The sequence below is a fragment of the Pinus tabuliformis genome, chromosome 1_1, assembly GCF_031772625.1.
Source record: "Pinus tabuliformis cultivar Carrire ecotype Pingquan chromosome 1_1, CPIR1, whole genome shotgun sequence".
NCBI classification, from domain to species: Eukaryota; Viridiplantae; Streptophyta; class Pinopsida; order Pinales; family Pinaceae; genus Pinus; species Pinus tabuliformis.
In genome coordinates this window covers 88,100,388-88,122,234 of record NC_142297.1, presented here as the reverse complement: position 1 = coordinate 88,122,234, position 21,847 = coordinate 88,100,388, and the positions used below count along the sequence as shown (strand labels likewise).

At 36.4% G+C, this 21,847-nt stretch overlaps 1 pseudogene; it reads left to right on the top strand.

Annotated features, from left to right (window-relative positions):
• The first annotated feature begins 908 nt into the window (after positions 1-908).
• Positions 909-2,279, top strand: LOC149211769 (putative protein phosphatase 2C 53 pseudogene; annotated as a pseudogene).
• The last annotated feature ends 19,568 nt before the right edge of the window (positions 2,280-21,847 follow it).

Sequence of the window (21,847 nt, the reverse complement as noted above, 5' to 3'; positions counted from 1 at the left end):
TGAAAAAGCATTAGATTTTTAAAAGTCAATGCTGGGATGGTAACAAGGATGATAATAATGATCTAAAGATATAATTACAATAATCAAAACTTAGATATCATTGCCAGGGAGGAAAGCTCATACAGAAGATTGCGAAAATTCTTATAATCAAAACTGAGATATCATTGTCAAGGAGGAAAGGTCATACAGAAGATTGAGAAAATTCTTCCTACTCGCATTTTAGTATTGAATCCCACAACTTCACGTGTTCACTCATGTAAACTCTTGTTGGACTTTGGCTTGGCAGTGCCCAGATTTTCAGGTGTAATTCTTCAAAAGCTGTAGTTTCAGAGAAGTTTCCATGTTGGATTAATCTGTTCAATCCAGGAAGAAGATTCATTACCAGTGGTCTCAATGTTTACTCGTTCAAGTCTAAAGCAAACGTGCATAACACATTTTGTGTGTTGGAATTCGCGGTATGTTCAGCTTCTTAGGATTTTCCTTTTCTTCCGTGATAAGCCTGCATCCTTGGTTGTCTCTAATAGATGTCCTTGGGCAGAACGTTCCTTCATGGTGACGCGGGCAATGTCGTCACGACGGCGATCATGTGGAAGGTTCGACATGGAAGCTTCCAATAAACCTGCTATCTATGATCGACGCGGTGAAGGTGAGCGCTTGCAACGACCCATCGATAGGTGAACCTGCCCAAGAAAAAACCCTTCCTCTTTCTCGTGTTATATGACCACAGAGACGTAATAAACATCACATCGTGCTCCAGCGTATACACGGTGTCACGGCAGATAGTGATTTAGGTGTTCGTGGAGGGTTCGCGTACATAGGTGTTGACCAATAAGAAAATGGAATTCCGATTTGATTTCAACGCTTGAAAGCCATATAAATGCTAACGGTAGATCGCCTAGGACGGAACCATCTCTAGTTTCTCGGAGCGAGACATTCAATTGAATTGTAACAACGGAGAGGCCATTACTGCTGCCTTTATCAGCCAGTTTTCGAAGGCAACAAGCTCAACCATTATCGACAACATCAACAATAGCAGCAGCATCCGCAGATTGTGAAAATGGCGAGCCTTGCAGCAGGGAATTCTTCCTTGTTCTTGGGTTCATGCAGGTCCCTTTCTATACGCGATTATGATATTGAAATATGGGCAGGCTCTCCTTCGAATCCTGGTTTCCAAACGCCCAGGACCAGCGGCATCAAAACCAGTTTTGTGGGATCTGGACTGAGCCCTGTGAATAGGAAGGAGAATCTGCTTTGGACGGAGAGCGGGAACAGTTCGGACAATGTCAGGGTGGAGAATGGTTCGAGCAAATGCTCTGCCTCAAAGCTAAAGAGAAAACGTCCGGAGAGAATGGATATTCTGCTCCAGTTGCCGGACCTAAATTCGCTGTTCTCAGCGGTGGAGCAGGCGAAGGAGGTTAATGTGGAGGGTTTTCATTATGCAGTTTCAAGCAAAAAGGGTCGGCGAGAATTCATGGAGGACACCCACAAAGCCATTGCCAATGTTCTTGGCGATTCCGAGCAGGCCTTCTTTGGGGTTTTTGATGGTCATAGCGGTCGCAAAGCTTCAGATTTCGCTGCCGAAAATATTGGGCAGAATATTGTCAATGCTATGGTGGAGATGGGAGACGAGACAGAGAACATTCTTGAGCAGGCCGTTAAAGCTGGCTACTTAACAACAGATGCAGAGTTTTTGAAGCAAAATGTTTATGGCGGTACTGCTTGTGTAACAGCTCTGATTATAGATGGTAACTTAGTGGTTTCCAATGCTGGGGATTGTCGAGCAGTTCTGAGCAGAAACGCTGCTTCTGAAGCCCTCACATGTGATCATCGAGCTGGAAGGGAGGACGAACGACAGCGGATAGAGAATTTGGGTGGAATCGTTGACCTCCGCCACGGAGTTTGGCGAGTTCAGGGGTCTCTAGCTGTAACTAGGGCAATAGGTGACTCACACATGAAAGAATGGATAACGGCTGAACCAGAGACTAGAAAGATTCCAGTAACATCTGATTGCGAATTCTTAATTCTGGCATCAGATGGGTTGTGGGATGTAGTCAGTAATCAAGAAGCGGTAGATATTGCCAGGCCTTTTTGCGTGGAGAACCAGCCTAATTCGACACCATTAGGAGGCGGTCCTATAGCTGCTTGCAAAAGGCTTGTAGAAGTAGCAGTAAGAAGAAAATCACATGATGATATTAGTGTTATGATAGTACAACTCAGACATTTTTGCAAGAAATAGAAATAGGGTGGATGAGATGAGGGATGACTGCCTTCAAACGAAGCCTCGACTAACTACTCATCTATGTAACTGGGAAGCATGAATCCTCCATTTTTTTTCATGTCCAATGATTCTTTTTCACAGCTCTTCTCTCATTCAATTTCAACATATATATACGTTCAACCTCGTAATGGTTATATGACTAAGCTATATGCTGTCAATGTTCACAAGATTATAAACTCTGCCACAGATTACAGATCTTAATGGTTAACTTGTAAAATGCAGAAACAGAAAGAAACCTGATTCACAATTCAACAGCGTTAACAGGGCTGATTTGAACACATCCCGCAGAAAGGAATGTCAAGAGAACCACCATTCACAGTTTATTTGAGGAATCAGTGAAAATATTTGTTAGTTGGTGAATGGACGAAATTTATGATGGACAAATTTGTAATAAATATAAAACTCGTTCACAATTCCACAGATTTGCTAATTACAGATATCCACTCGAAGAAAATGTTTAACAGCTATTATGTCGAAGAAGTTAAACGAAGAATATGATAATGTATAAGGTATAATTGTAGATTGATATAATAATGAAGTGTTATTTATCACGAAATTTAAAGGTTAAATTTCAATTAATGTTTAAAAAAAAAAATATCCTACCAATATAATTAAATAATTATATATACTGGTAAATATTATTGTAAATAAATATATTAATTTATGTTTATTAATCTACATAGTGAATAATTCTTCCAGTTAAAAATTATAAAAAACTATTCTATGTGATATTTTGACGTTACATTTAAATAGTATTGCGACGTTAAATTGAAAGAATGTATTTGTATTAATAAAATATATATATATATATATATAATTTTAATGTCTTTTTAAATTGAAAGAATGTATTTGTATTAATAAAAAAGGCGGTAGGATCATGAAGATGGAAGTTGCAAGTTTCTCCATGGACACTGAAACTAGATAGTCTGAGCTTTTACCATTACCAAAATTCTATCTCTATATGCAAAGATTTTCCAAAATATTTCTATGTACAAAAAACATTTCAAATAAGATGGGAGTTGCAAGTTTCTCCATGAATACTCTAAGCCTTTACTTCAACCAATACCAAAATTCTATATTTATATGCGAAGACTTTCCAAAATATTTCTAAGTACAAAAAACATTTGAAATACATGTTCTTGTCAATTAACAAGATCAGTTTAGATTTTTGCCATGTTCTGGTCCACTTTCTAAGTTCTACTTGCCATGTTATTTGTCATGGGAGAGATTGAATGTTGAAGTGAGAGTTGAAACATAAAGACCTCACCCCCTTTTGTGTTCTTGGTTGGCCAAACTATTAGTCTCTTTATTAAATTTTCTTAAAACATGAAACAATGAAATTGACTAAAATTTAGTCAACAACAACCAATTGAACATCCTTGGGCTTGTAATCCATGAACAAAACCCTTATATTATTCTACAAATCCCCAATTACAATGATTTGTGCAATTCCTTAATTTTGAGCAATCTTTAAGCTTTGAAACAAGGTGTAGTCTTCTTCCATGTTGTTAGTCAAGTGGCTGAGACTCCATTCTTACCTATCCTCCTTTTGTCCAGGACCAAAAATAGACCCCGTGGGTCCACCATAATTTTAATGGTAATATTAATTATTATTATAGTTATAGATATTAATAAAATAAATGTATCATTAATTAACCTAGCATTATATAGTATAAATAATAATATTAAAAAATGTCGACCATAATTAAAATACTTCAATTTCCACCTTAATTTTACATCAATTTTATATAGAGAAATAAAGTAATTGAAAGTAAAAAAAATGGAAGATAGGTAATTGTTTTAGTAATTTTTATGGAGTTGATAGATAAATATAATATTATTGATATTACATGCTGTGTAATTCATTCAATGTTCAGTTGTCATATAATATTTATCAAAATATATTAATAACAAAAAAAAAAATTAATGTCAAAAAAAAAAATGATTTCAATGACCATGTTAAATAGCATAGCTGTATATCAACTTTATGTTGAAAAATGTAACTAGGTTGGGTCTTCATAATGACATGTAATTATGATCTTTGTAAATGATGAAAAGAAGAGAATACAATTATTATTGTAAGACTTGCTTCATGGGTTTCATGAGCAGGGGATTTTATTTCAGATGGCTCTCAATGGGAGCCTTAGGATTTGTCATTAAAGTCAAAGAGTCAATGTCATGTATGAAGAGCTCTTCTTGAGAATGTGTCAAATGTATAAAAGCCTATAAAGCCCTCCAACGACAAGCAAAGTCCCTCTCTTCATGTCGGCCTACAAATGAAGCAATGGCTCATGTCGTCTCACCCAATTAAGGAGACACACACATTTGGATGCTCATATCGACTCATTATATAGGATGAATTACTATATATATGTGTGGCTAGGCTCTTCACATTAGCACAATACAAAACTTTGCATGTCTCTGAGATTTCGATGAACAGTGACAGAAAAGAGATTCAGATCATCTCTAATTCAAATATCTATCTCGGTGAAGGCTATAGTTCGAAGGCTACAATTTTGTGGGAGGAAAGGGAATTTGGATCCCTCTAAGATTAAAGTCATAATGACAATGACAAAGTGACAAGTTCTGATGTCTAGTTATGTAAGGAATGCAGATAGATAAGGAAGGGACAACAAAAGTATTTTCTAAGCTAATAGAATTTCGGATCTCTGAAAGAAGGTCTCGGTGCTAGGAAGAAATATCATATTAGTGTTACAATGAAGCTACAGAGATTCGGTGATATCTTTGATGACGTAACAAGTGAATTTTAGTGACATTGCAAAGATCACAGTTTGGTGATATACCAATGATAAGTTTGTGTGATGACAGCTCTTTAATACTATGCCTCGAAGAAGGTCGAAATGGAAGAAGAGTCTAGAAGAAGGTTGAATGTCAAGGGAGCTTGTGTCTTGGCCTTGGAGTGGCTGATAGGTCAAGGGTCTTGGTCTTGGTATTTGTTAATTGGAATCTCTATAAGAAAAAATTGTGTGGGTTTTCCTGTGAAAGTGTGAGAGGTTTTGGCCCTCACTCATAGCCTACATCTTGTGTCTCTTGTCTAATTATGTTCATGCACTAGTAGTTGTTTGATGAAGAAGAACACTAATAACTTAAGTAAAGAAAATATCCTAATCTATGTTGGAAATAATACTGAGAGGGGGGGTGAATCAGTATTATCTAGTTCTTTTAATAAATCTTCCTTATTTATACTTTGAATTATTTTTGCATGTCAGTACCGTAAAATAATGAGCATGAACAAGAAAAACAGATAGTCATACCAAAGAACACCAGATATAAGGTGGAAACCCAATGTGGGTGAAAACCACCTGCTGCAATATGTCTCTATCTTCTTTCAAATTAGAAACTCCTTTTACAATGGTTTTGTACTGGTGCAGTCCTTTACCAGTACGCAGGCTGCAACCTACAGAGAGCTACAACTCTCTCTCATTTTCCAGTCTCTCCTGGAAGGGAGCTACAACCCCCTACTTCTTTTCTTTCAAGGACCACTTTTCATAAATTTTCAAACTGGATCCATAAACATCAAGAGATCATCAAGTACAAGTAAATCACCTAGTCAACTGCAGTAACCAGATCAATAGTAACAGTAAACTAAACCCAGAACACCTTATCAACAGAGAAAAATCAGTCAAATAAATGCCTTAATACAGATCCGCAGTCTTTCTTTATCTGGCCTGCGTGGCCTCGAACTTCACCTTTTGCTCCCCTGCGTATACCCGCAGAAAGCCTTCTGCTGCACTGCGTATCTACGCACCTGCACCTTCTATCGTGCCGCGTACATATACTGTAGCTATGCACCTGCGGCTTCTATCGCGCCGCGTACTTCTGCTGTTGCTCCGCACCTGCGGCTTCTGTCGCGCCGCGTATCCACGCACTTGCGGCTTTTGTACCGCCGCGTACTATCACTGTGCCTCTGCACCTGAACCTCTGTCGCGCTGCGTACCCATGCACTGCGCCTTCTTTTGCTCTGCGTACCCACGCACTTGCATAGTTAATCACCTGCGTACCTCTTATTAGGGCCGAATTGGCAGTCCCCCAGTGTGCCACAGATAGTCAGATGCCCAGATCTGATCATGCGCCCGAGAGATCACACTTCATAGATTCACTTTCAACTTCACTTTCATATAGATCAAGCTTTTAAACCGATAACCCAATATTTCAGATCTTAAGATATTCAATTTGCAAAAGATACATTGGCCAAGTGATCTTCTTCCCTATTTATAGTCAAATTAAATCCTATACCACGGGCCAAAACCATAGAAACAAGAACGACGGGCTTAATGCCACGGGCCAAAACCATAGAAACAAGAACGACGGGCTTAATACCACGGGCCAAACATAAGAAACCCCACGTGAGCGTGCTTCTCTACCTTGAAGTGAGTGAACTAGGGGTACGCACCTCATGAACGGGTCACCTGCGGGTATGAACGCACTTCCTGGCCGGTGTACCTGCGGGTACACACCTTTTGAACTATTCTCCTGCGTACCTCTTAATTTCCAACATTTTGAGAGCCTGATCAGAGCATTGCTACCTATATGAGTTGCCATCAAGTACAACACATGAATCATAGAGCCATACCAGAAACATAATGCCAACAATCTCCCCCTTTGGACTTGATGGCAACCTCAAAATCTTCAACGTCATTCGCCCCCTTTGACATCAAGGGCAAAGGGTTATGCTCCCCCTAAGAACATGCTCCCCCTGAATATAAACCAGATCATCAAAGAAGAACCATAATCCACCAAACACCATAAATGACCATGAAAGAGATAGAGACATATTGCAGCAATATTCGGACCAGCATCCATGATGTACTTCCTCCATAATGCCAACAATGCATTATATACCCCAGATGAACCTTCGACCAATCCGCAACCCAGCAAGTGTACACATATACCCCAGATGAACCTTGCGTACAACCGTCAATCAAAAGAGATTCAACAACATGATGATGCATCAACAACCCCCAGCTTTTGCCTGAGGTATTCAAAGGTCTCCCTAGGCAATGGTTTGGTGAGCATATCAGCAACTTGTTCCTTAGAGGGAACATACTCCAACTTGACCTTTTGTTCAAGTACAGGTTCCCGGAGAAAATGATACTTGATCGGTATGTGCTTGGTCTTTGAATGCATGACTAGGTTCTTTGAAATGCTAATTGCACTAGTATTATCACATAAGATGTAGATGGGTGGTATACAAGTGATTTGAAAATCCTGCAAGGTCTGCATCATCCAAAGGAGTTGAGTGCAGCAAGATGCAGCAACAACATATTCTGCTTCAGCTGTAGACAAGGCAATCAAACTCTGTTTCTTGTTGAACCAAGATACTAATCTGGAACCCATAAAGAATGCACCACCACTTGTGCTCTTCCTGTCATCCACGCTTCTGGCCCAATCTGCATCTGTATAAGCATGAAGTGTGAGATCTGTATCTCTAGGATACCATAAGCCATAGTTTTGAGTTCCTTGAAGATATTTGAAGATTCTCTTTACTGCCTGAAGATGAGTTTCCTTTGGATTTGCCTGAAATCTTCCAACTATTCCTACTGCATGCATTATGTCTGGTCGGGTACCTGTCAAATAAAGTAGACTTCCAATCATAGATCTGTAGGTTGGTTGATGCACTGCTGCTGATTCATCATTTGCACTGAGGCTACATCCTGTGACCATGGGTGTACATACTGGTTTTGCATCTTCCATGCCATATTTCTTCAAAATATGCTTGAGATACTTGGTTTGAGACAAAAAGATCCCTCCTTCTTTTTTTTGGATTTGCAAACCAAGAAAATATGTCAGTTCTCCCAGCAAGGACATTTCGAATTCTTTCCGCATTACCAAGGCAAAGCTTTGACTCATAGATTCTTCATTGCTCCCAAAGATAATGTCATCTACATACACAACAAGTATTAGCAATTTGTCGTCTTCAACTTTTATATAAAGATTGCTATCTGCTGATCCTTTTGAAAAACCTTGTTGATGAAGATATTTGTCCAAGCGATAGTACCAAGCCCTTGGAGCTTGTTTGAGACCATAGAGAGCCTTTTTCAATCTTCATACAAGATTTGGATCATTTCCAAGAATGAAACCATCTGGCTGCTCAATGTATACTTCTTCTTCCAAGTCTCCATTCAGAAAGGTTGATTTCATGTCCATTTGAAATACTTTGAAGTTTTGAAAGCTTGAGAGAGCAAGGAACATTCGGATGGCCTCAAGTCTTGCAACAGGAGCAAAGGTTTCTTCAAAATCTATTCCTTCTTGCTGCGCATACCCTTTACAAACAAGTATGGCCTTGTTTCTAATTACTTCTCCATTTTCATTCAATTTATTTTTGAAGACCCATTTTGTCCCTATAACACTCTTATCCTTTGGTCTAGGAACCAGCTCCCAAGTGTTGTTCTTTTCGATCTGCTCAAGTTCTTCATCCATTGCTTTGACCCAACATTCATCTTTGCATGCCTCTTTCACATTTTGTGGTTCAATGGAAGAGAGTAATGCCAAATAGCTTGAAGCTTCTGTAACTGTTCTTCTTGTTTGTACACCTGCTTCTTTCTGCCCCAAAATCTGAGATTCTGGATGATTCTTCTGAACATATCTGGATGGAGTCTTCTCTTATATCCTTATCTGCTCCTCTGGTTCTTCTTGAGGTTCTTCTTCTTCATCATTTTGTCTTTGAGGGTAGTCTTCATCTTCTTCGATATATTCATGATTTACTTGCCTAGGAATGTATCCCTTCCCATCAACCACTACATCAATGCTGTCAACAATTCTTCCAAGTCTTTTATTGTAGCACTTGTATGCTTTGTTGTGTGGAGAATAACCAAGAAGAATGCCTTCATCTGCTCTAGGTTCAAGTTTTCCAAGTTGCTCATCAGTATTCTTAATATAGCATTTGCTCCCAAAGATTTTGAAGTGCTTTACCAAAGGAGTCTCACCATACCAGAGCTCATGAGGAGTTTGAGTGCTGTTCACCCAGACATTTGTTTTGTTGAGAATATCAACCGCAGCATATGCACCTTCACCCCAGAAAGTTGCGGGAGTTCCAGACTCATCAAGCATAGCACGAGCCATTTGTTGGACTGTTCTGTTCATTCTTTCCACTACTCCATTTTGCTGAGGAGTTCTAGCTGTAGAGAATTCTCTTCTTATCCCATGTTCTTCACAGAAATCGAAAAATTCATTTGAGGTAAACTCCCCACCTCTGTCGGATCTGAGGCACTTAATTTTGTATCCTGATTCATTTTCAACCAAGGCTTTAAAGGATTTGATTTTTTCGAATGCTTCATCTTTGTGCTTCATAAGTCCTAACCAGACAAACCTGGAGAAATCGTCAATGAATAATATCAAGTATTCTTCTCCTAGAGGTGTCCTTTTCCTGAATGGTCCACATACATCTGTATGTACAAGCTCAAGAGGCATGCTAGCTGATCCTTCCTTCTCTGGAAAGTTAGTTCTGGTTTGCTTTCCAAACTGACATGATTTGCATATGGTGTTGTCTGGAATTTTGATATCTGGAAGGCCGCGAACTACCTGATATTTGCATGCTTTCTTTATTTGTGAAAAGCTTAGATGCCCCAACCTCCGGTGCCATAACCAGTGTTCATCATTCTTGCTTAGATAGCATTGTTGTTGTCCTTCTTCAAATATGTATAGATTATTTGGAGTTATTTTACCTTTGATCACCGTTTTACCTGTATCAAGATCACGAACAAGACATCCATTTGATCTAAATATCACCTCGGTTCCTTGATCACACATCTGGCTGACACTCAGAAGATTATGCTTCAATCCATCAACATACAAAACATTTCCAGCTTTGACCTTTTCTTTTAACTGAGCAGTGCCTTTTCCTTTTATAGCCGCAGCAGTATCATTTCCAAAAGAAACTTTCTTTTCCTTTTCTAAAGAAGAATATGATTCAAGTTTTTCTTTATCACCTGTCATATGCTTCGAACATCCACTGTCAATGTACCATAGATTTTCCTATCCCTCTGCATAAAATGCTATCCCACATCTTTCTGTTTGTGGTTCCTTTATTCTCCATGTTTTGGTGCTTGAGGCTTGTTCCTTTGTCTACTGAAACCTGCTCCTGCATTCAGAATCTTCATGACCAAAGTTATTGCAAATAGAACATTCAACTTCATTTTCAAGAACTGAAAAGTTGTTATAGGTCCTTTTTGTAATCCCGGTCATACTTCTTTGTTTTTGAGCTTCTCTAGTCATGATCGTTTTATATGCAACACATTGAGCTGCTTTGTGACCAAAGTTATGCCAAGAAAAGCATTGTCCATTGAAGAAACTTCTGCGGTTATCAAATCTTCCAGCCAAACGATTATAATTTCTATTGTCATTCATTCTTGAAGCAAATTTAGAGGATTTTACCTGTGGCTGGTTGTAGCTTTTGTTCATCCTTAGGACGGATTGCCCCTGGTTTACCTGATAGTCTTTGTTTGATGTAATTCGTCCCTGCTTTACGTGGTGATCTTCATTGTGCTTTTGCTCATTCCTTCTCGCTGCATCAAGATAACTCTTTGAGGTGGATGGTTGAGAAGTTTCTCCATTATAGCCTAGACCTGTCTTGTTTAGAGGAGAACGTTGTACATTAATGATCTCATCCAGAGTTTCAGATCCTTTGACAAACTTAATATTAATAGCCTTTGTTTTCTCAATCTCTTTTCTAAGACCAACAATTTCACCTTCTAATTTTTCAAGATATTTTTCTTTTTCATCAATTTGAGATTGTAGGGTATCAATCATCATATTATTTTCTTCTATACATGTCTTGAGTCTAGAAATTTCTTCATAAAAGCTATCCACATCTATAGCATCCATGTAATCATCATCTTCAAATGCCATTAAAAGTTTATAGTCATTACCTCGTTCATCTTCATCACTATTTGATAGACCATCACTATCTTCATGAGTGTAGTAGCTTTTCTTATTTGCATTCTGTTTCTTGTACCATCTAGCAGGTTCCTTTCCCTTCTCAATCTTATCCTTATGCGGACATTTCGCAGCATAATGACCTACTCTTCCACAAGCAAAACATTTAAAAGGTAACTTACCTCTGAACCTTCCAGTACCCCGTTGAAGATTTCTGACAAAATTTGATTCTTCTTCTTCTTCTGGCACGTGACTTGCTTCATAGTAGTCTCCTTTACCTGAAGCCTTGAAAGCAGCTTCTCTCCTGTCTGATGGACCTCCCTTTCTCATTTCATAAGCAATTAGAATTCCCTGTAGCTGAGACATAGTAAGAATTCGTAGATTTTCCTTTTCTTCTATTGCAGACACTTTAGATTCAAACTTGAGGGGCAATGATCTTAAAACTTTTTCAACCACAATAGCCTCTTTTATTTCTTCACCCAAGTTTTTCATGCAATTAATAATCTTGTCTACCCGAAGAAAATAGTTAGCCACACTTTCATCATTATACATTCTGAGATTTTCATACTGAATCCTGAGGGTTTGAAGTTTAGCACGCTTTACCTGTTCATCTCCTTCGTAGCTCAAGACAATCTTGTCCCATATTTCCTTTGCGGATTTATATTGCATAACCTAAGTTACGAATTCTGTTTGAGATAAGCATCCCAGCAGAGTGTTGACTGCTTTAGCATTTGTTTCATATTTCTTCTTCTCGGCCGAATCTGTAGGAGTAGCTGAAGGAAAAGTGTAGCCTGTATCTATGATATCCCAAACATCTGTACCAAGAGATTGAAGATAGTAAGTAACTCTTACCTTCCAATAATTGAAGTTTGTCCCATCAAAAATTGGTGGCCTGATTGATGCTTCCCTCTCGTAGTTGCTCATGATGAATGATCTTCCTTCAAGCGATCAAGCTTCTCTGAAGGACCTGCTCTGATACCAATTGTTGGAAATAATACTGAGAGGGGGGTGAATCAGTATTATCTAGTTCTTTTAATAAATCTTCCTTATTTATACTTTGAATTATTTTTGCATGTCAGTACCGTAAAATAATGAGCATGAACAAGAAAAACAGATAGTCACACCAAAGAACACCAGATATAAGGTGGAAACCCAATGTGGGTGAAAACCACCTGCTGCAATATGTCTCTATCTTCTTTCAAATTAGAAACTCCTTTTACAATGGTTTTGTATTAGTGCAGTCCTTTACCAGTACGCAGGCTGCAACCTGCAGAGAGCTACAACTCTCTCTCGTTTTCTAGTCTCTCCTGGAAGGGAGCTACAACCCCCTACTTCTTTTCTTTCAAGGAAGACTTTTCATAAATTTTCAAACTGGATCCATAAACATCAAGAGATCATCAAGTACAAGTAAATCACCCAGTCAACTGCAGTAACCAGATCAATAGTAACAGTAAACTAAACCCAGAACACCTTATCAAAAGAGAAAAGTCAGTCAAATAAATGCCTTAATACAGATCCGCAGTCTTTCTTTATCTGGCCTGCGTGGCTCCGCACTTCACCTTCTGCTCCCCTGCGTATACCCGCAGAAAGCCTTCTGCTGCACTGCGTATCTACGCACCTGCACCTTCTGTCGCGCCGCGTACATATACTGTAGCTACGCACCTGCGGCTTCTATCGCGCCGCGTACTTCTGCTGTTGCTCCGCACCTGCGGCTTCTGTCGCGCCGCGTATCCACGCACCTGCGGCTTCTGTAGCGCCGCGTACTATCACTATGCCTCCGCACCTGAACCTCTGTCGCGCTGCGTACCCACGCACTGCGCCTTCTTCTGCTCTGCGTACCCACGCACTTGCACAGTTAATCACCTGCGTACCTCTGATTAGGGCCGAATTGGCAGTCCCCCAGTGTGCCACAGATAGTCAGATGCCCAGATCTGATCATGCGCCCGAGAGATCACACTTCATAGATTCACTTTCAACTTCACTTTTATATAGATCAAGCTTTTAAACCGATAACCCAATATTTCAGATCTTAAGATATTCAATTTGCAAAAGATACATTGGCCAAGTGATCTCCTTCCCTATTTATAGTCAAATTAGATCCTATACCACGGGCCAAAACCATAGAAACAAGAACGGCGGGCTTAATACCACGGGCCAAACATAAGAAACCCCACGTGAGCGCGCTTCTCTGCCTTGAAGTGAGTGAACTGGGGGTACGCACCTCATGAACGGGTCACCTGCGGGTATGAACGCACTTCCTGGCCGGCGTACCTGCGGGTACGCACCTTTTGAACTATTCTCCTGCGTACCTCTTAATTTCCAACATTTTGAGAGCCTGATCAGAGCATTGCCACCTGTATGAGTTGCCATCAAGTACAACACATGAATCATAGAGCCATACCAGAAACATAATGCCAACAATCTAATGAAGTAAAAGATACTCACAAGAACTTACTAACCAAGAGAAATCGCTTAATTATAATGCCTTAGATTTCTCAACACTTTATATAAAGAAAAATAAGTTAGATGTGTAATTTATTTAATTTTTAATGTGGATTTGATATATAAAATTCAAAGAATATTATATCTCTAACATTGGCAAGTATGGATTTTCGATGGCTTCGTCTCGATTTCTCTGCGTGCAACCAATTATCAACGATTTGATAAACTCGAAGCCTGTTTCCGCGTGGATTTCGATGGCCTTTATTGCGTAGTCGAGAGTGGGGGTTCCTTTTTCTTTGTTGAATTTGGGGTTTCTAAGAAGATAGGAGCTGGAAACCCAATCGACTTTGTTGCATGCAGTGGTTCTTCAGTCAGAGTTTTTAGCTGGAAAATCTTCAATCGGATTAAATGGGTCAACTCTACCATTGAGGTGTCGACGAATCAAGCCCTCAACCATTTTTTCTATGGCAGCAGTGGATGGAGATGAAAATGATGTCCCTTCAGGGTTAGAGAAGTCATCGCAGAGTTTTGTAAACAAATATCCTGCGTTGATTACCAATTTTTTCTTTTTATGTGGTATCAATTGAAGGCTATTTTCAATATTTTGAATAGGACAGTTTTAAACAGGGGACAAAAGTCTAGAGGGGAAAACCTAGATCTGGAAGATATGTGTATAAGATTTTTATCAAAACTCTTTGGGAAATCGATAATGTTACGGGTCCGAAGTACAAATCAAGTGATAGATCTGAAGAAAAATGCGCAAAATATCACAGGTATTTCTGCTTCATTACAAAGTTTAATTTTTTCCGGGAAAGTATTACACGAAGGGATCCTTTGAAAGACTATGGTATTCAAAGGAACTCTACAGAGTCTACGGCTAAAAGGAGGAGCCCCAGGAGCAGGCACTTCTACCAGATAAGTACCAATAGATAAGGGTCAAGTGTCTTTTAAAGATGTATTAAGAGGGAAAGCTGGTACTCAGGACAAACAAAACCCAAATCTGACAATTCTAGGTTCATACATAGTAGAAAAGATGGATCAAGCTCTAGATCTATCCATAGAATTCTCAAAAGTAAGTGGTCTCTTCAATAATTTACAAGCAAAAGCTATCATTTATCGTTTTAATGGTTTATAGCCAAAATCTGAAGATCTAAGTGAATGGATCTATCTCAATTGGACCGGAGACTGCATTATCTATATGTGAGCAAAAGGTTTTTTTGTGGTTTAGTTTGATAGTCAAAACGATTACAATCATGTCATAAATGATGGACCATGGTTTTGGGGAAGGCAAGGCTCTTCGTAACCCCATGATTCCTTGGTTTCGATGCAAACTCAATGGTGGTCTCAAAAATGTCGGTGTGGGTAAGGGTTCACAATCTCCCACTACCTTTTTGGCACCATCTAGTCTTAGAAGGCATCAGAAATACTTTGGGAAGGTTTCTAAAGTTAGATCGAGAAAGAATGGAAAAAGGGATCTTCACATTTTCTCGTATCTGTGTTGAGATGGACTTAAGAAAAAGGTCTTCCGGATTCTGCTCATCTGACACGCAAATATTTCAAGTGGACACAATGGTTATATTTTGAAAATACTGCATTTAGACGCAGGATTTGCCACCAAACAGTGAACTTGGAAAACAAATGCAAAGAAGCAAAGAAAAAAACAAAAAAGAGACCGAAAAAACCAAAAGGATGGAAATTTCCAAAACTCTCATCGTCAGATGAGGAGGATGAAGAAATGGATGAAACTCAACAATAGTCGGAGACAGAAAAACAACAAGGCTCTCAAGAGGAGGGAGAAGAGAAGGAGAAAGAACATAACAACCAAGCAAATAATCCAAATAGATCTACAGTTGATCTGACCCTTGAAAACCCATTAGGGAAAAAACAATAATCAAGGCACAGGTGGAGTTAAGCGAACTCATGTATCTAAAAGTTCTCATTCAGATAAAGAAGTTCCAAACATATCTAGAAATAATGAAGTGGAAATTTTCTGTACTACTCCATCACCTGGGGTATGGCAAAAAGTTCAAAAGAAAAAGGGAAAAAAAGAAAAGTCGAGTTCCTCTGGAAATTTGTAATTTTATTTTTATTTTTGTTTTTTGGTAGCTATCCTACTAAACATATGTATTGTTCACACACAGGCCCCTCGAGACAAATTTTGAATGCTTTATGCATATACACAATGTAACTTTTCATTTTTGTTAATAGAAATTTACTTATTTTTTCATTGGAAAAAAAACATTCAAAGAATATTAATAACAAAAAAAGAAGTTTAATGTGGAATATAAATCAAATATGAGTAAAATATTTTAATATCATATATATCATAGAGACTTAGAGAGCAAGAGAGTTCTTATTCGTTAAGAGGTGTTCTCTAATTCAAGATACTATAGAGATTTGTAATCCCTTTAATGATTAATATGCCATTTTAAAAATTATTATATGTCTGTGTGTGAATTATAAATAAAACATTTCAATGTCAACAAGGTGTATGTTATACGAAAACAAGTAAAAATAAAATAAAATTAATAAATGTGTTGTTCAAAATTGCTATTGATTCATCTTAATTTTGAATCTCCCAAGAGTCTAGAGAAATGGAATCTTTTGAATTTATGCTTGTAATTTAATGATTAAATGTATATATTTCATTTTTTCAATCTAATCCAATTTTTAATCTAACAAAATAAAAATATATATTTTTAAGTATAATTAAAAGATTTTATTTTCCAAATCTTATTAGGTTATGTTTTTTATTTTAGTGTAAACTTTATTTCATCCATATTTACTTTGAGGTTTTATTGTAAAACGCCGTGGACGGAAAGGATCTGCCATATTTGTGAGAATAGGAGCATCGAGGATGAAAACCACTTCCTCTTAGAGTGCCCTGCATACAACCACATTAGATCTCAATTTCACAACCTTTGTTACAATACTGACCTTCCTAGCCTTTTACAATGCCAAAATTAGAGTGAGCTCGGGAGGCTTCTCTCCAAGCTTTTTGAGCATAGGAATAAAATCTTAAATCAAAATAAATAAATTGTCTTTTTAGGTTCGATAGATCATTATTTGGTCTCAGCGGACGTTAACCATCATCATCATCATCATCATAAATTAAATGGTTGTTAAATAGTTAGACATCAAAAAAATTATCTCATGATATATTTTAGTTTTAAAATTAAAAAACTCATAAAATTTAGCAAAACAATATATTATTATTATTATTATAATTTCTACCAAAAGACTTTGCTTAATTAAAAATAAGTTAAATATATAAAAATTTAACAAAGATCTAACAAAATATTCTTAATCATGTAAATTTCATGTAAATAGGTTTTGTTACAATATCATAACTTACTAATAACAATACCTAAAAAACATTATTCATATTCATGTAACATGTATTTATGTGACATTATTTTTAATTAATTAAAAGAGAAAAAATAATATCATTAATTTTAAAATAAATTTCAATATTTAATTAATAATTATTAATACAAATATTTTATAATTAAATTAAAAACGTAGAAACCTCATTCCAAAAATATAATTATTAATAATTAAATTAATAATTAAACTAAAAATAAAAGAAAAAGTAAAAAAACCATATCGTATCAATATAATAAAAAGTAATTATATAAAAAAATATATTAATTTATTTTAATTATTTAATATATTCAATAATATTTTATTTAAAAAATAATAAAAAGACACTATACTTCCTGGGACATTTTGACGTTCCATTCAAATAGTAATGCGGCATTGTCAGTTTAGATTCCGATGGCGTTAGTTATGGAGGTTTTAAACCAACTTTGACTTAGGAGACTTGAAACTAACTCCAATTTAAAATCTTAACGATCAATTCATTAAAAAGTTATAATAACGCTATTATGAAATAGGGATTTTTTTTTTTAATTATTATAATAATTAAAAATTAAGAGATTCTGTTTGTGGGTAGTTCAAGTGGTGATGGTCGTGGAAATGAAGTAACCAAAGATCTTGGGTTCGAATCTTGGTCTACTCTCCCTCATAACGGGGTTAATAATGGACATGTGAACACAAAAATCCGAAAGTCCTACCAAGCTTACAAAAAAAAAATTAAGAGAGTCTAAACATACTTCAATTTGAATTCTTAAACATCAATTCCTTAAAACATTTAAATAAAACAATTATGAAGTAATATTTTTTAATTATTATTATTATTTTTTATGATCAAAGGAATTTATACCTAGGCAAATATTGTACTCATGTGACATAGGGTCGATTCTAACCATTACTACTAAAATTTTTAGGCATGATTTCAATCAATATTACTATAAACTTTAGGCACATACGTAGGCCCTTTTTTGTGCATACAACCTAAATTAGTGAGATTTACCTCCTCATACATAATACTTCATTTACACGAACATCACAAGTTGATAGTGCTTTTTAATTATTATAGTTGATATTTTCACATTTATTCATTTTGTTAAAAAATTTCGAAAGAAAATTGTGCAAAAGGTTTAAAGTGTACAATGTTCAAACAAGTGTTGAGGAGCCTTTAGGACACAAACTAGTTGTGATATGAAAATTAATAGGTAAAATATGAAGCATGCTAAAATTTTTAACTATACATTTCATTCCTTTTAATCTAATTACAATTTTTTCAAAAAAATGTGTGTGTGTTCGAGGTGAATTCTATGAATTGTAAAAGTGTACATAGAGAATTACAAAATTCCAGCCTCTCTATCGAATGGGATACCATACCATAACAAAAATAGACTCTCCCTAGAATTTGTTGATTGAGATTGAGACAAGTAGTCACTAAGGGAGGGACTTGGAAAACACAATTCCTACTTGTCTTAGTTCTTATGGTTTCCTATTCTTTAGGAGTTGTTTAGATGATTCCTAGTTTAATGTTTATTTGATAGTTTTTCTCAACTAAGTGATTGTGTGGTTAAGATAGAATTTCTATCTTCAACCATTAGTTGATGTATTTAAATATATGTTTAATGTAATGCAATGTAAAGTTTTTGTGTGCAATTGGTTTTCTAAATGTGCTTTCACAAATATATATATATATATATATATATATATATATATATATATATATCCCAAACTTCCAAGGGTTAGCTCAATTTCTATAGAGCGAGATGTGAAGTTATTTCATATTGTTGTTAGTTGTTGCTAATCATGGGTTTAACTCTCTTTGATTCTTTTGGGGTGATTCCTTGTAATAAGGGCCCACGCTAATGTGGGGAAGTACTCCAAGATTTCATGTACTTTCATTCCAATTTATATATATATATATATATATATATATATTTCATATTTTTGAAATATTTTAATTACAAGAAATTTTATGCTTTTAATTTTTTAATATATAAAATGAAAGACTATATTATAATATACACATTTAAATATTTATTTAGTTATCAACCTGTCCCCTTACACGTTTCCTTATATTAAGTTGTTAAAACCTCTTATCTGTGTCTTTCTCTCTATATATATTATAAACATGAAGTTACTTACGAATTTCTTTGAAGCTGAAGGATACATATTATATATTAATTATTTTTTTTATTAACATTTTTAATGTGATTTATTATTTATCAACACCCTGCACATCTACCTTATATTAGAGGCTAAAGAGATATTTTTACCCCAAACTATTTCATAAAGCTTTCCGTAAGCCTTTCAAATGATTTCCATCCCTAATATTCCCCCTTAACCTCATCTTTTAATCACATATATTTCAGAATTAGCCTACTCATTACCAATCATATAATTTAACTGAAAATGCAAATATATTTTCAATGTATGAAGAATTTTACATATAAGTGGTAAAAGAATTAGACATATAAGCGGTGGAAAAGGTTTGGAAGGTGAATATCATTGAAATTGTAGTTTTGCAAGGAACTGATAATTTCCAATAGATTTTTAATTGAAATAGAAGAAGAAAACACCAACAAATGACAGTTTGAATGTTGTGTATTGCATGCTTCATGGAGAAGCCCTCACCACTTTCGAATTACAAGAGAGTCGTCGAGTAAATCAATGGTAAAGAGGCAATTCTGGAAAGGCATATTTACAAGTCTATCAAGTCATTAATACGGGGGGCAGTATATTCTCACCATTGGATGATGTACCTATTTAAATCAAACGGTGGGCATATACTTCCCCTGCATATTTATGGCTTGATAGACTTGTAAATATTGGTTGTCGAGAATTCTCCATCTCACAAGTTGTTGACGACAACAGTGAGATGAGAGCTTTGAAAACTATGCAGGAGGTCTTGTTTCATAATGTTAAAGTCCATGAGAAGGCTAATTAATAGTGCCAATATGGGTTAGGTCCGGTGTTACATCATTGACATAAGATCATCTATATGTTGGTCAATGGACACGAGTAGCTAGTAGCTAAAACATTTTGGTGTAATTAAACAATAGTTTCATAAACCAGGCATAACTAATGGGTATTATCATAGACCTTTAAACCATTATTCAAAAATTCTTAGAGATTTTGGTTAAAATATACTTATAATATGCACCAACAAACGGGAATCTTGAAAAACCATTCGATTTTTAAAATTCAATGTTGGGATGGTAACAAGGATGATAATAATGATCTAAGGGTGAAATTGTAATAGTAAAAACTTGGGTATCATTGTCAAGGAGGAAATTTCATACAAAAGATCGTGAACATTCTTTGCACCCACATTTTAGTATTGAATCCCACAGCTTGACATGTTCACTCACGTAAACTCTTCTTGGACATTGGCTTGCCACTGCCCAGATTTCCAAGTGTAATTCTTCAAAAGCTATAAATTTAGAGTCATTTCCATGTTGGATTAATTCGTTCAATCTAGGAAGAAGATTCATTACTAGTGGGCTCAATGTTTACTTGTTCAAGTTTAAAGCCAACATGCATAAAGCATTTTATGTATTTTGGAGTCTTTGTAAATCTGGAAATCAAACTCACTCCTTGAATAATATATGGTCTTGTAGTTATGAGAAACACGAGGTTTCCAACCAATATTTTTTAATAGAGTTGGATTGACATATGATCCTTCATCATCCTTACTTAACTTGGTAGCTGTTGCAACTGGTGTAGGAGCAGGGTTACAATTTTCGATCCTGAATCTTTTTAGAAAATATTTAGCATAATTATTTTGACAAATAAAAATTCCCTTCTCAGATTGCTCAACTTCTATGCCAAGAAAATATTTCATGAGACTAATAACCATGATCTCAAAGTATTTCTTCATGGCCGCTTTAAATTCATCTAACTCAAGATAATTAGTACAAATCATGTCATTAACATATAAAAAAACAATCAAAATATGTCCATGCTCATTTACCTTTGTGTACAAGGTAGGCTCAATGTTGCTTCTGCAAAATCCATTCTTGATCATGTAGGTGTAAATTTTGCTATACCAGGATCTAAATGCTTGTTTGAGTCCATAAAGCACTTTCTTCAACCTGTAAACTTTAACTTCTTGTCCTTCAACTTCATATCCTAGAGGTTGTTTCACATAGATTTCTTCTTCTAGAATTCCATTCAAGAAGGTCGATTTCACATCCATCTGATACACTTTCCACTTGTTCTGATTTGTTGTGGCTAACACTGCTCTTATAGTATCCAATCTAGCTACCGGAGCAAACATTTATCCAAAATCTATTCCCAGTTGGTGTGAGAATCCTTTTGCTACATGCCTAGGTTTAAATCTATCAATTTCTCCTCTCTCATTCAACTTTGTCTTATACACCCATTTCACACCAATGAGGTTTTTTTCCTTTGGAAAATCAACCAAATTCCATGTATCATTCTTTTGGTGGTGCTAGACCCACCAACATGTCAGGGGATCACCCCGGTAAGAAATCCCAACTAGACCTCAGACCGTTTGGTGTACGAGTCCCAGCAGTGGGTCATATGGTATCACCTTGACCGTGGTTGTGCACAGAGGCAAGTGAGATGTCCTTGTTGGTAGGAAGGGTGTGACATGTGCAACATGCCAAGGAAGGTGCATGAATGGTTCTAACACATGGAAAGTGAGGTGAGTGCGCCCCTTGGAAACCTGTGAAAGCACGCGGCTTGGAAGGGAACAAATGAGCGAAGATGCATCACAAACTGGAAAGGAAGTAAGCTAACAATCCAAAGTGGTGGTTAAACCAACAACACATTCCAGTAGGATTTGAACATACATATACAGAAAGAGTCTATACACACATGTGTAAGTAAACAGATACATAT